The 15,619-nt window shown below is 46.6% G+C and overlaps 1 long non-coding RNA gene across 3 annotated transcripts in view; it reads left to right on the plus strand.

Moving 5' to 3' along the window:
- Positions 1–15,619, plus strand: part of LOC109453006 (uncharacterized) — a 38,837-nt gene that overhangs the window by 14,343 nt on the left and 8,875 nt on the right. The gene's annotated exons all lie outside the window — the stretch shown is intronic.

The following is a 15,619-nucleotide window of genomic DNA, read 5'->3' on the forward strand; positions in this document are numbered from 1 at the left end:
AAAAAAAAAAAAAAAAAAAAAAGCCATCTGGTGTCAAATTCACTCCTGGCACATCATAAAGGGTAGCACTAAAAATGTCCCTGAAAAACTAAAAGCAAACCACAGCAGTACACATGGGATTTAATTTCAGCATCTTAGAATTTCAGAGTTGCTAGGGGCCTCAGAGATCAAACCGTTCCTTGAACATAGGAGGAAACTGAGGCCAAGAGGGATTAAAGGATGCTTTCAAACATGTTTATTGAGCACCTACTATGTTCAAGGCATTTTTCAAGACTGGGAGATTAATCATGAACATAGCAGACACAAATCTTTGCCTTCTTGGAGTTTTCCAGTGGGAGGTTCTTGCCTCGGTCTTTGGGTCTGCCTCTATTGCTTGCTCCCAATTGCCCAGGGGCAGGGCCCTTGGCTTGGCCATTCTAGCCTCACGTTGTGCTACCAGAGGGCGTGATTGTCACCTCCTGATGGTGGATGCGGTGGATGCGCCTGGACCCTTGGGCGGAGACACTTCCCAGCCGGAAGCACTGTTTACATTAGGGTGCAGTTTGCCGCGGGGTCCCCGCCCGCTGGCTGCTGTAATCTCCCACTGCTTCCTCCCGCGCCGCTGTGGCTCCGCATTCCTCAAGCTTGAGCAACAACTTTCCCTCTGAAGGCGGCTGGGCTGGGGCCAGGCGGGACCGCTTGCACTGGGCCCCTCGCGGGGCGTGGCCCGGATCGCCAGCACAAGCCTCCTAATGGGGTGTGGTCCAGGTCTCGGGTTCCTCCAGCGCCATCCGAGGCGCGGGGCCCGGTCCAGAACGCAGTGCAGCCGCTAGTCCCTCCTCTGGGAGCCGAGGCCCAAGCGGCCGCGGGGTGCAGGCCAGGGTACAGTGCTGAGCTTCCTACCCACTGTGGCAGCATTGCCTAAGGATGAGGTAGGAGCGTGGGCCTGAATCTGGCCTTGACCATCCAGCTGGTCCAGGCTGACCGCCCAGCTTGGCGCCCTTCACCGGGTGAGTGGCGCAAAGTTTGCTTTGATGTTTTACTCCAGTTGTGAAGATTCTTTGACGACAGAAAGAAGAGGGTGTGTAGTAATTAGTACGGAAGAGAGGTCCTAATCCATTTCTTGGTCTGGATCTAAATATGTACAACAATCATATTAATACAAGCACTTTTATCCTTTAAATATACTCTCATGCCTACTCAACCACAATATATCTCTGGGACGAAGTTGGTTTCTTACTAGTTTGCTCATTTTACAGATGTGAAAGCCCAGGCACATAGTTTCATGACTAGCTTGAAGCTGAGAAGGAGTTAGTCCAACTCAGGGCCCTCTCTGGGGCCACCTCAGGTCTCCTAATTCTCTCAGGTCAAGCAAAGCCCTTCCTGGACCCTGATGCGATGGGGGAGAGAAACTGGCCCCACTTTTCAGTTCTGGGAACTGAATTCGGGAGCTTGTAGGGTAGAGTGGGGTTAGATAAACAGATTAAGCTATAGATCCACTAAAATATGAACTCCAGGAGGGCAGAGGTATTCCCGGCTCTGAAAACAATACTTGGCACATAGTTGATGCTCAATAAATATTTGTTGAGTGGGTGAATGAATGTAGCAAAGGTCTTCAGATTCCTAACTGAGAATTAAATATGTATCTTCTTTTCTTGCTCCTTTATCTTCCATTTAAACTTATACTTTCACTTACTTCCTGCCTCTTAAATCTTGAGCTTATGTTTTAAAGTCTTTTCCTTTTTTTGATTTTATTTTAATATATTGTTTGGAATAATTTTAGACTTACAGAAAAGTTGCAAAGCTAGTATAGCAAGTTTCCATATACTCTTCACCCAGTTTCCCCCAAAGTTAACGTCTTACTTAAAACCATGGTACCTTTGTTAAAATGAAGACATTAACATTGGTGCGATACTGTTAACCAAACTACGCACCTTGTTTGGATTTCATGTTTTTCCACTCATGTCCTTTTTCTGTTCCAAGATCTAATCCGCTATATCTCGTTGCATTTAGGGCTGGACGCATTTTAATGTGTAAGCCGGATCTCATTGTGTAGGGTCGCTTTCCTGGGCAGTGAGGCAGTGGGCAGAGTGCCTGGCACTGGACTGAGCTCCCTGTCCTGGGGGCGTAGGGAACACTTTGAGCTCTAGTGTTCCTGAGAGTGCTATTAAGGGATTCCTTCTGTGTCTGCATGATGGCGCTGGTAGCATCTGGTACAAATCCAGACCCCCATGGCCTATACTGAGTCTCCCCTCTTTGCCCCCTTTCCCCAACCATGCACATACCTGAAGGGATGGACATGCCGCTCCACGTGATCTGGCCCAGGTCTGCATTTCCTTTGGGACCTCAATCTTCTCTGTGCCCCTCATCACCTAGCTCCCATTCCTTGGAAGGGGCAAACCTTTATTCACCACTCTCCAGCCTCACTGCTCCTTTTTCTTCATCCTAGCATCATCTTCCAGCCTGAAACCCTCAGTGGAGCAGCTTCTATTTTGGGCTGTGTTACTTGGTCACAGCTCATCATTGAGCTAAGCTTGGAATTGGAGATGAGTGAAGTGAGGGACAATCTATTTATTCAGGTGGCCAGGATTTATTGAACATGGCTGGGTCACAAAGACGAACACTTCTGATCCCTGCTCTCCAGGATCTTACTGTCTGGAGGAACAGACAAGTAATGTGAACAAATAATTGCATACATTGTGGAATGTGCCCTAATGGGGATAATGTGTGTACACAGTTGTGTGGCAGCACAGAGGGGCAGAGCCCAGCTGCTGAAATTGAGGAGGAGCACAGGGACAGCTTCCAAGATGAGGACATGCTTGAGTTGGGTCTTGAAAGGTGGATAAGAATTGGTAGGTGCCCAGGCAGGGGGCAAGGATAGGAGAGAAGAAGGGCATTTCCAGAAGAATTTATAGCAGGTGTGAAAGTGCAGGTGTGTTTGAAAGCCATGCATTTTCCAGGAACTACAGAGTAGCTCAGTATTTCCAGTGGCTGGAGCATGAGGGTGTTGGGGCCAGTGGGTGGGGGACGGGATGGGGGAGTGCAGAGGTGGAGAGACAAGCTGGACAGGGAGAACAATCGGGTCTTAGGTGCTACAGTAAGGAGTTTGCAGTTTGTTCAGAAGTGGTGAGGACTATGAGCCAACTTACTTCTTAGAATGGTCACTTGGGCAGATCTTTGGAGCCTGGACTGAAGTTTGGGGGGTGGCTGCTATGAGAATCCAGGTGAGAAGCCATGGGGTCTGAATCAGGGCAGTGGGGTTTGGGGCAGAGGGGACAGACACCAGAGAGACTTAGGATGGCGGGAGGGATAGACAAGGAGGTGCTGTTTGGTTCTGGGAATTGAAGAGGAGGTCACCAAATCATTCCAGATACACAAGCTGGCGCAGGATTCAGCGCCTTCCTCTAATCAGAGAACCAACTAGATGGGGACATGGAGGAGCTCCTCAGGGCCCACTCAGAGCTGAGGAGGCAAACAGATACATTAGCTTCTCTGTCTTTGGACATTTCTGGACCCGCTGGAAATCTAGAAGTGGCTGGCGTTTCACTGAAGGCTGCTCCCTCTGGTTGTGGGAGGGGCAGAGACACCTGAAAACACATATGTGGACAGCTCAAATTGCCTGGAAGGGACCTGTGGCAGATTTCTAGTAACTAACCCTGCAGAAACCCTAATTCCTAGCTGAACACTATGAAGAACTGTGAAAATATGAAAATTGTATCCTATTTACAAGATAACAAATTAGCCCATGTAGCTGCTGGCAGGAGCTAAGACTCCTGGGTCAGAGATGGACAGTTCATTACTCACAGTAATAACAATAGAAGAATATCAGCCCCAATTCCCACAAGGCTTCATAAAGAAGACCAGGTGATACCTGGACATGGAGTGGGTTGCATTTCAGGAGTGGAACCCAAACTTGGGAAGCCCAAATCTTTTATAATAGGCCTGCCCTTCGCTCTGGAGGAAGGACTATATACCTTCCATGGATGTTCACTATCCTGGAAGTGAGAGTCTGAAACAAAGGACAGTCAGTGCTTCACTTGTAAGACATGCAGAAATGCAATACAACCTTGGAGAATTGTCTGCCAACAAACACATGGTCATATAAAACAAACAACACATTTCCCAGCCTCTCTTGCAGCTAGGTATAACCACCTAAGTAAGTTATTGTCTATTAAGTGTAAGCTTTTGTGTGACAGCTTCTGGGAAATTGCAAAAAATGCTGGCATGTGCCTTGGGCTCCTCCTTCCCGTCTTCTTTGTCCCTGGTGGCTGCTGTAATGTGGATATAATATTGGAATGTGAGCAGTCAGGTTGGGCCAGGAGTGGCATGTAAGGACTAAGAATGGCAGAGCTACAAGATACAAAGGGCCTAGGTCTTTGGTGGTGGTGGAACTGAAAAACCAGGTCTATGCTGATTATCTTTGGACTTCCTTACATGAGAGAAAAGTAAACTTCCATCTTGTTTTAACGTTGTTTTTTTTTTTTTTTTTTTGGTATATGCACCTGAACTTGATTCCAACTGATATAGGACTAGCACAGAGGAACACCAATGGAGGGTTAAATCTATCAGCAGAGAGAAAGGTCTAGGGCTGTTCTCCCCCTTTTCCCACCCCCAGCCTCAGCAGTGATGGGGGAGAGGATGGGGAGTCACCTCTGGCTTCTTCACCACCCACTGGTGATGCCCCATTCACAAGGGGGCCCAGCCTGGCCACACGACCCAGCAGCATCCATTTGAAGGCAACAAGCAACAAGCTGGCTCCATTCACAAACCCTGTCCTCCTTTGAAAACCAATCACCGTACGAAGCATGACTGGGTGGTGGCCAGAGCTGGCCCATCTGTCACGCCCTTTCAGAGAGCCAGGCGATGGCAGCAGGCCTGGGCTGAGCCAGCCCCTCTCCCTTTGTACCCTAGGGACACACACTGTAACGAGATCACAGTGCCTACTGAATTATTCAGAGCTGCCCTGAGTGTCAGTTTTATTATAAACATGCAGATTGCTCGGGGCTCCAAACTTCCAAACCTCTAGCAGCTCTCTCCCTCCAGGATTTGTCATTGGTTGCTTTGTGCCTGTGATTTCAGACTCCCCAGGACTTGATGGCCTAATTTGCCTTTGATTGGTTCCTACCTGCCGCCAGGCATGAAGGCCTCCATTCCCTTTACCTAGCGCTTCTTCAGGCCCCATTCTTTGCTCAACAACTGTCCTCACCACCACCCCAGCAGTCCTGCCTCTTCCCACAGTCCTGGCTGCATCGCCCAAGTTGGTGACACCAGACTCTCCCAAGTTCCTGCCTGCTGGGGACATATTAATAACAGAATCCTCCACTTCTGTGGGCCTCTGTCTAATCTGTGTCCTTTTGAGGCTTTAAGCCACTAGGTCTCTCTTCCCATCCACGTGTTTTAGCCCCAACTCAATCTCTCCCCTTACCCTACAAGTCCCAGATTCCCAGTTCCTTCTGGAGTTGGTCTGGAGAATACCCCCGGCTGGTAATGAGGCAGAGATGGTAATGCACATTTAAGAGTAATGAAATGCAGTGATATTTCAGGCCTGACAGACCTATTTCTGGCAGCCTTAGAATTAAAATGTGAAGCTTTGTACTGCAGCTGCTACTAGGAGCCTTCAGAGTTTTTCTAAAGATGTGAATAAAGCTTCCAGGGTTTCAGCTCAGATCACTGTGGCTATTTATCCTGCTGCTGCTTTCATTGTACCTTTTTATTTGAAATTTTAGAGCTTTTAGATGAAGGAAACGCAGCAGCAAGTGCAAAGCATACAAACTATCCTAGTGGGGGAGAATGTCCTGGTTTTTCTCTCTGATTGTTGATGGCAGTTCTGGGGAGGAAGAACTGCTTATGGGGCTGCTAGAACAGGAGACTTGCCTCCATCTGCCCTTTGAGTAGGCTTCTCCTGGATTCTAGCCCTGCTGCAGCAGGGAGTGGGCCCCCTGAAAAAGCTCTAGGAGGAAGTCCATGCCACCAAGATTGATGGGGCCCGGCGTGGGCTGGCCCTCCCTGGCCGCCTCACTGCTGTGAGCTGAGTATATGTTGTCTTGGTTGTGTAATGTCGCAGAAAGGAGTAGATCCACTCTGGGCCAACAGTGAGAGCTCACTCTCCAGATTCCAGCCAGGAAAGCTGGGCTGCTGATTCCTGTCTCTGCACCCAATTTCTTCCCACTATGCCCACCAGGAAGGTTGGAGTCATCCACTCGGAGAGGCCACGTAGGTCAGTGGGGCAGACCATGGTCTCTGCTGTCAGACAAACCTGGGAGTGAATCCTGGCTCTGCTCACCAACTGCAGTGCCCAGGGCAAGCCACTTACCCTTTCTGGATTGAGGTTTCCCTACCTGTAAAATGGGGATAATGATGCAGCATTAATCGTTTAGGTCCTTGTGGTGTACGAGTATGTAAGTTGCAATCGCTTTTATTAACATTCAAGTTGTCTCAGGAGTCAGGATAGCTAGCCTTCCTTTCTGGCACTGCCACTCATGTGCCAAACCTCTTCCCCATCCTGGGGCAGTGGAAAGACAAGGGGCTTTGGAGTCAGACAGAGCCAGGTTCCAACCCCAGCTCCTACAGTGTCTGGCTTTGTGAGCTTGGGCAGGTTGTTTAACCTCCCTGAGTGAGTCCCAGTTTCTTCATCTGTCAAAGCAGTGATAACGAGTACTCACCTCAAATGGTTGTAGAGAGGATTAAATGAGATTATCTTTATAAACAACCCACCAAGTGCCTTGATGTTGTGTAAACAACGGCCCCCTCCTCCCTTCCCTTCTTTTCCTGCTGCTTCTGTTCAAGGGAGGGAAATTTTAGATCCAGCCTCCAGTTCACAGGAAATGCAGGAGGAACACAAGCATGTCAAATGTCAGCAGGGGGATTCCATCAGCAAAATCCCGATTTGGGGAAATTCTATAGGACAAACGACCCAGGATCCTCAACTAGTAGATGACAAGGGAGAAAAAGAGGGAGAACCAAATGGAATGTGTGGATTGTGTTTGGATCTTGATTCAAGCAAACCAACTGGGTTAAAAAAAAAAGAGAGACTATGAGGGAAATTTTGCTATTGACTGGATATTTGATAACATTAAGTAATTGTTATTTTTTTTAGGTGTGATAATGGTATTATAGTTATGGTTAAAAGACTATCACATACTTAAAAAATTACAGATTAAATGATATGGTCATTGGGAGTTGCTTTAAACTAATTTCGTGGAGTGCAGGGAGAGGGTGCTGATGAAGTGAAACTGACAGTGTGGATAACAATTAAAGCTGGGTGATGGTATGTGGGGCTTTGTTAGAGTATTTTTTTTACTTTTGTATAAGTTTGAATTGTTTTTTGTTTTTTTTTAAAGGCAGTGATCTTTTCTAGATCAGAAGTATCTCTCCCACCTGTCTCTTCCTCGGTCTCCTCCCAGCCTCTCCCTCGTCTCAGGCCTTCCTCCTCGCTTGCCTGGACTATTACAACAGCCTCCGACAGTCTCCGAGCCTTTGGTCTCTCTCCTTTCCAATCTCCTTCCCCTTCTGCCACCAAAGTTATCTTCCTAAAAAACAAATCAGATCCTGTTACTTACCTGCTTAAAAACCTTTCGGCAGTCCCCTATTGCCAATAATCTATTAGAGTATAAAATCCTTGTTATGATATTCAAAGCCTTTCACAGTCTACACTCAGCCTTCCTGTCCAGTTCCAATCCCAACCCTACCCTTGCCCCCTGTGAAGCCTGGCTTTGGTCACACTAGCCAGGCCTCCGTGACTTCTCTTGTATAGCTCTCTATTTGGCAGGTCCTCTTCCCTTGTCCCTAACTTCATCTACTAAAGACTAAAATGTTTTTCAAAGCTCAGTTCAAATGTCATTCTTCCTTCATGCTTTCTGGAAGTCTTTACACTGTTCACCAAATACCTCTGCTCCTCTGCCTTCTGACACATGGTACAATCTCACTTCCTGGCTCTCTGAGGTTGAACTGGGCCATGTGACCAGTTTTAGCCAACGGGTTGTAAGGAAGTCATACATTTCACTTCTGGGCCAAGAATTCAATTGCTAATTCAAAACCTTCCTGAGCTCTCTTTCCCTCTATCTCAGTAATATCCAGATATCGGGTTCTCCATCAGACTGAATTCTGGTGTGATCATGCCACCATGGAGTAGAATCTCCTGTCCACCATGAGGGCTACGTAGGGTGGAATAAAGAAATCTGAGGGGTTGTTTGTTTCTTTATTATATCCTAGTCTATCCTGACTGGTAATTCTTCCCTCTGATTTAGAATCAACTGTGCTACTCTCTGTACTTTGGCATTATAGTCCTGTGTATGTAATATGTCTAGATGATACAGACCTTAGGTTAGGAATTCTATTTTATGGTCTTTGCATTCTGGCCCCGAGCACTTAGCACGGTGCCCTGCAGAACAGAGATATGAACTGAGTGCCCAGAAGTCTGTAGCTGTGGTTGGTGCAGGTAGAGAATATGTAGTGGTTAAGCTGTGCCATCCTTGTGAGGGGCCCCCATGCTCATTAGTCATGGGAATCATGATGGTTTGGAGATAAAGCCAGGATCTGGCTTGATGTTCTCAATGGATGGTATGCCCAGCCCCAAGGAATAATCATGAATGGTCTAAGCCAGTCATAATAATCTCCTTCCCTTGTGGTTATGATTAGTGTACACATAGGCACAATGAACCAGTTCTGGTGAGATGTAAGGGAAAGTCTCATTCTCAACCTGAAAAACAGAAAGAGATGAGAAATGTAATGAGTCTGCTCTAGTTTGGATTTCCTTGAAAGCAGAGCCTGAGGATTCAAATGCTAATAGCTCTGTGGAGGGAGGTCCACAGGGAGCAGGAGAGAGGTAGTAGGGAGAATGAAGCAGGGCAGGAAGACAAGCCAATAAAAGGTGTACTTCTGAACTGCTTCCACTGGGTCTCAATCCTGTTGGGGACCTGAGGGACATCAGAATTGTCCCTCTAAATGGTAGAAGGCCTGGATATTTATCCAATGACTTCCTTCCTTCTTTCCTTCCTTCCTTCCTTCCTTCCTTCCTTCCTTCCTTCCTTCCTTCCTTCCTTCCTTCCCTCCTTCTTTTTTTTCTTTCTTTCTTAAAATTTTTATTGGGGAATATTGGGGAACAGTGTGTTTCTCCAGGGTCCATCAGCTCCAAGTTGTTGTCCTTCAACCTAGTTGTGGAGGGCACAGCTCAGCTCCCAGTCCAGTTGCCGTTTTCAGTCTTTAGTTGCAGGGGGCGAAGCCCACCATCCCATGTGGGAATTGAACCAGCAACCTTGTTGTTGAGAGCTCGTGCTCTACCACCTGAGCCATCTGGCCAGTGACTTTCATTAATTGCCGGTTGCCCCTCATTTTACTGGAACTGGATGTTCATCAGTGACTTCCTAGTGACCAGAATCCGGGCATGTTTTTGTCCAACTCCTTCTTTGCTATGTCGGTCCCCGACTTCCTGCTCCTGAACTCTCTTTTGTCCTGATTTCTAGGACAGGTCTCCGTCCAGTGCTTCTCTGCAGCCTTTCTGGCCATGTCTTCTTGGTTTCCTTGCCAGGTTCCTTTTTCTTTTCCACTCTGTCGATGAGCTCCTGGATTCTATTCTGGTCTTCCTCGCTTCTATCCACTCTCACTGAGCAAACCAATTCATAAAAGGGTTTCAACTGTTACAGTTGTGATGCCAGCTCCCAAATCTATACCCTCAGCTCTCTCTTCTGACTTTTGCAGGCATATATCTATTCATTCATCCAACAAATATTTATTGAGCATTTTAAATATGCCAGAAGTTGGGATAAAGCAGTAAACACATCTTGTAGGAGTGCGACACACATGGAGTTAATGGACAAAATCCAAGTAAACCAGACAATAAAACAGATCAGTGTGATAGAGCTTGTGTGTGTGTGTGTGTGTGTGCGCGAGCGCACGCGCGCGCGCGTGCTTGCACTATTTTAGAGTGACTGCTTTGAGGGCGTGGCATTTGAGCAGAGATCATACAGTGGTGTCTACCATCTGTGGCTGTGCAAGTGCAAAGGTCATAGAGAACTTATTAGTGTGTTTGAGGGTGAGGAGGAAGGCTAGGGTGGCCAGAGCAATGTTAGCACAAGATAGTGTGGTATGAGATAAGGTCAGAAAAATAGCAGGGGCCAGGTCAAGTCAGGCAAGGTGAGCCAGGATCCCCAGGTGATGCCTACGTACCCTTTTGCATACATTTGAGAACAACTGGGGTAGATGGAGAAGAGAGGAGAAAACCTCATTTAAAAGTTATTCTTAAAAAGTATTTTGGAAAGTGTGGAACACACAAAAGCATAAACTACTACCACAGCCACCTATGTGCCCATCACCCGGCTTCAACACCATCAACTTAATTTTACAAAGGAAATCGAAAGCAGTAGCCAGAAACATAGGAGGAAAACCTGAGAAGTATTATGTCCATGAAGCATGTCAAAGAGAGAGAGGTCAACAGTGACAAATAAAGGCAAAAAAGGTTCTGTCGGGTTTTTTTAGTGTATGTGCTACTGAAGTGAGCACAGGTTCTGTAGGTGTAACAGAGGTCATATCCATGTGGTCCCATGGGCATCTCACAGTAAACATGGCGGTTAAGGTGCTGGCATCACCCAACAGCTTCCCTACAACCTGCTGTTTCTTTCTTGTTTCCTCTGTCAGAATGTCTTCAGTGGCTCCGGTATGGGATGAAAGCAGGGCTGAGGCTTTGATGTGGTGAGTTCAGGGAGTTTATGTGGGAGGTGACCCTGGGAAGCAAGAGTGGGGGAGCAAGGAGAGTGAGGCCGTGAAGGCAGAAATCCACAAAGAGTTGTGTCACTGAGCTGGTTACCACTGTGGACAACTGGGACTCAGTCTGGCTGGGGCCCCTGAGGCACTGGGTAGAATGTATCTCTAATTGTCCCTCAGGAGAACAGGAGGCTAAGGCATCTATTCAAAGGTCTCTCGTCCCCATTTCTGGAAGGTTGTGCTGGGAACATTAACCTCCCTGTATTTCTGGGCTGCCCTGCATGCTGGCTGAGGGAGCGCCCCAGGCTTCACCTGGCAGAAAGCCAGAGATGTGGTGGCCACTCCGGGATGTTATTAGTGTGGGGGGACTGTCTGCTGCAGCTGCAGCCGAATCCGAGGTAGGCTGAGGGCTCGTACTGCAGGGCACCTGAAGTTGTCTGCTGCAGCTTCCATCACTTGCGTGATAGAATCTAAACTCCTCAGTGTGACACTAGTATCCCTCTATTACCCAAGACTGGAACCTGAGAGTCTTTCTAATCACTGTCTCCCTTGTTTGTCTCTGCAGTCATACCCTTAATTCAGGTGGTGATTTCTTGTGGACCTATCTTTTATTAAGTACCAGTGACACTAAACATATGATATAATATGAGAAGTTCAAGGCACTGTAAGCACGAGGGAGTACATAGAGGGCATCTAACTCAGTACTCGGGGCACAGGGAAAGCTTTCAGGAAGAAGTGACATCTAAACTGAAATCTCAGGATTGAGTAGGAATTAGCCAGGCAAGGAAGTGGGATCAAAGAGTTTCAGACAGAAGGGAAAGCATGTGTGAAAGATCAGGAAGAGCATGGCAAATTTAAGACACTGAGGAAAGGTCAGTTAATTTGAAGTGTGAGGGAGGAAGAGAAGAGAGAGAGTGAGATTGGAGATAAACAGTGGCCAGATCATATAGGATCCTGTAAGCTTTATTAACAAATATTGACTGTATTCTAAAGGAAATGGGAAGCCTGAAGGATTTAAAACAGAAGAGTGATGGGACTGAATCTGAATTTTAATCAGATCACTTTGGTTTAAGTATGGGAAAAAAAATTAGTGGATTACGCAAGATTAGAAGAAGAGAGAGCAGTTGGGGGAAGGTCACAGTTGGCCAGGCAAGAGGGGCTGCTGTGGTGAACTAGGGTGGCAGCAGTTGGGATAGAGAGAAATGGAGGAGTTGGAGAGCGATTTAGAGGTGGACTCAGAGGACATGGAGGTGGGGAGTGAGATCAAGGGAGAATGAGGGTGCACCGGTTATGCTGCAAACTCCAAATCTCAGTGGCTTAATACAACAACGGTTTAGTTCTCATTCTTGCTGTAGCTCTATCACAGATTGTTAGGAGAGTTTCTTGTTTTAAGAACCAGTGTGAGGGGCCTGTGTACATCTCTGTGCGTGCTTCCATAATCACTTGAGGTAGGAAAGGGGATGTGGCAAATCCCTTTAAATTAGTACCCAGTGTTCTTTAGCCAAAACGAGTCTCATGATCTTCCCTCATTTCAAGGGGGCAGGAAAGTGTAGTCCTACCATGTGATGAGTGGGGAGACTGGACATGTCGGGTAAACAGCACTAATAACTACCCCAGATGGAAAATGATAATACCATTCACAGACATGGAGAAATGGGTAGGACCAAGTCTGGGATCTTGCACACCTCCAACATGTCCTCTCCTCTCCTCTATTCTGTGGCCAGAATCATTGTTCTGATACAAAAGTCTCATGTCATTCCTCTGTTCATGTTCTCTTTAGGAGCCACCTACCTGTAAACCTCGTAAACCTGTAGTGTGGCGCTTGAGCCTTTCATGGCCTGGCACTTGCCTACCTGTCCAGCTCCACCTGCTGGCATTCCCCTCTATCCCAGCCACTGCCTCGCTCTTTATTCTCCAGTGGGACTTGCGTGCCCTGAGTATGCCAGACTTTCTCAGCCCAGCCTCCATGCCCTCATGCATGCTTTTTTTCTTTGCCTGAAATGCCCTCTTTTATCCTTTGCCTCCTTATCTACCTGGATATCATCTGCTCCTCCTTCCAGAAGCCTTTCTAAGTTTCTCCAGGTGGACGAAGGTGCACCTTCTTTTATTCCCCTGGTTAATATTATCCCCATTTCTGTTATAGTCCTAACCTCATTTTGGTAACACCATGTAGGTGTGTGTTTCCCTTTTCCTTTGTAAATTCCTTGTTGTTTGCCTACCTGGTAGCCATTTCCTACTTCCTTCCACAGTCCACAGTTTCCTTTTAGAGAATTTCACCCATTTTCAGCCATGGGATTTGGGTGGGATGGACTCGCCTCCCCAACTATCCCGAAGCTAATCAGCACACTTTCCACAGTGGCTGGTTTAGGGATGAGCACTTGACTCATTTCCAATGAATGAGAGAATATGAGTCTCAGGACTTGTAAAGCAGTTACTAGTATGAAGATGAGTCTGGAATTGCTGTATCCACTTTATGACTGCAATGGGAGAGCCTGGAGCTGCTGGAAGGCCACTGTATGAAACATGGTGATGAAGCCACCGTGAAAGCCTGAGTGGGAGAGGTGGGAAACTGAGTCCTTGATGACATTGTATGAATTCTTGGATCAAACTTTGCTCAAAGCTAGTTCTTCCTCTGGATTTCAGAGTAATGTGAGCCAATAAATTCTCGTTATTGTTTAAGCCAGTTGAGTTTCTGTCCTAACTAGCACAGAAATTAGTTTCATGAGTGCCTCTTGAAAGAGGACTACCACGTAGAGAAATTAGTCCTCTTTCAAGAGGCAGACCATAAAAGATGGAATTGATTCAACCAAGCTAGTAAGAGTAAGGGCTGTAAGAATCCCTATGTCTTGGGTTGAGAAATGGGCAGTCTAATACAGCTATTTATACAGTTTCTTATTGTATCTGGGGACACAGATCATGTGCCTACTATGGCCGTAGCAGACATTTAGAGGTTAGATTGGGTTTGCTCCTTCTGTTTGCTATGGGTAAGGTACTATAAAAAAAATTAAACCTATATTCAAATTAGCCTTCCCAAAGACAAAAAAGGAAGAAAATACAGCTTAGCTAAGAGAAAACCGTATTTTTGTAAAACTTTTTTTCTTGTCATGAGAACTTTTTTTTTTTTTTAATTGGGGAACAGTATGTTTTTTCAGGACCCATCAGCTCCAAGTCATTGTCCTTCAATCTAGTTGTGGAAGGTGCAGCTCAGCTCCAAGTCCAATCGCCGTTTTCAATCTTAGTTGCAGGGGCGCAGCCCACCATCCCATGCAGGAATTGAACCGGCAACCTTGTTGTTGAGAGCTGTAACCAACTGAGCCATCCGGCTGTACCTCCGCATCTAGTCGTGGAGGGTGCAGCTCACTGGCCCATGTGGGAATCGAACTATTAACCCTGTTGTTCAGAGCTTGTGCTCTAACCAACTGAGCCATCCAGCCGCCCTAAGAGAAACCCTTTTTGGCTATGATCAAAATTGGCTAAGTCTGGAAACTGGAAGGACTATAAAACCCTGTAAACATTGCCCCAAGGCATGTTAGTATAAGCAGAAGCAGTGATAGGAGAATATATTGCATGAGATAAGAAAGATATGGATGCAGCTTGCTCCCTAGTCCTTTCCTAAGCTCCTCCTTCCAAGTAAAAGGGAACCATCAATCCCATTAAAGATGTAAGTGGGATATAACCTGCAGGCAAGGACCAGACTTGGGGTGCTTTCCCAGTTGTTTTAAGGAATAGTTTAAGATTAAATCTAAGGCTGAGTTTCTGGAAGGGCATTGAGGCCTGTTGCTTAGAGAAAGAAATATGCATCCCGGACTCCAGTCCCAAAGGCTAGTCTAAGCAAGATCTCTGGTTTTATATATTAGCTCATAGAATCCACCAGAAACAAATAGACTGGAAGCCCACCAAGGGAATTATACAGGTAGTGCCAAAGAAACGCTAAGCCCAGATGACAATGACCAGAGATTTTTTAACTCCTAACATAATTCTTAGGTCCCCAAACACAGTGAATCTACCTTCACAAGGTTACATTAAAGCAGTAATTCTTATACTTTTATATGCATAAGAAGTTTATTAAAAGTATCAATTCTTGGGCTTCATCCCCAAAGAATCCCTTCTATCTGGGATTAGGCTCCGGAATCTGCATTATTAGTGAATGTCCCTGGTGATTCCCATGCAGGTGATAGGGAATCCCACTTTGGGAGACGTTGGATTTAAGGAAATTATTAAATTCCTTAAGGGGTGGCAGCAGGACTTCTTTTGTCCGCGTGGTCTCTAGCACTGTGTAGGGCACAGAATAGGAGCTCGGCAGAGCTTTGTCTACTAGACCTGAAAAGCATGGGTTTCCAGAATCAAGGAGGATTTAGGAAGTAAATGAGTGTAGACTGTGATTCCAGAGACCGATCTGCCCTGAGTCCCTGTTCCCTTGCTCCTTGATTCTGCTGAATCGTGCTTTACACCTACGGGGGCAGCCTTACCCAGACACTGAGCTGGCAACGGAATATGCCTGGGATCCTCTGTCAGTGCCCTTTGTATAGCCAGAGAGTTCTGGATATTTCTTTGGGGGTGAGGAATGTGTTAAACATTGGAGAGAGTGTTTACTAGGCTTCTCTCCGTGATTGCTTTCTTCCTTCCACCACACCTCAGGACAGGGAGTGTTCTGAGAGCCTTAGTGAAGCAGTTATACTTTTCTGGCACCTTGTGTGAGTCATGTGTCTCAGCTCTACACACCCTCCATCAAAGGCCTTGGAATTGTCAAGGTCAGGATATTTAAAACCACATTCTTGGGAGAGCTCTGGACATTGCCAGCTCAGCTCAGGAAGAAGGAAGTGCCCAGAGGACAGCTGTCAGTGTTAGTGCTCACCGTTTATGGCAAGTCTAACAGCACATACCAGTTATGGGTATGGCCACATCATTGTTTAATTCTAGCTGGTGACAGCCAAGTGGCCAT

This window comes from Rhinolophus sinicus, chromosome 1, assembly GCF_057876585.1.
Source record: "Rhinolophus sinicus isolate RSI-liver-muscle chromosome 1, RSI-T2T, whole genome shotgun sequence".
In the NCBI taxonomy this organism is placed as follows: Eukaryota; Metazoa; Chordata; class Mammalia; order Chiroptera; family Rhinolophidae; genus Rhinolophus; species Rhinolophus sinicus.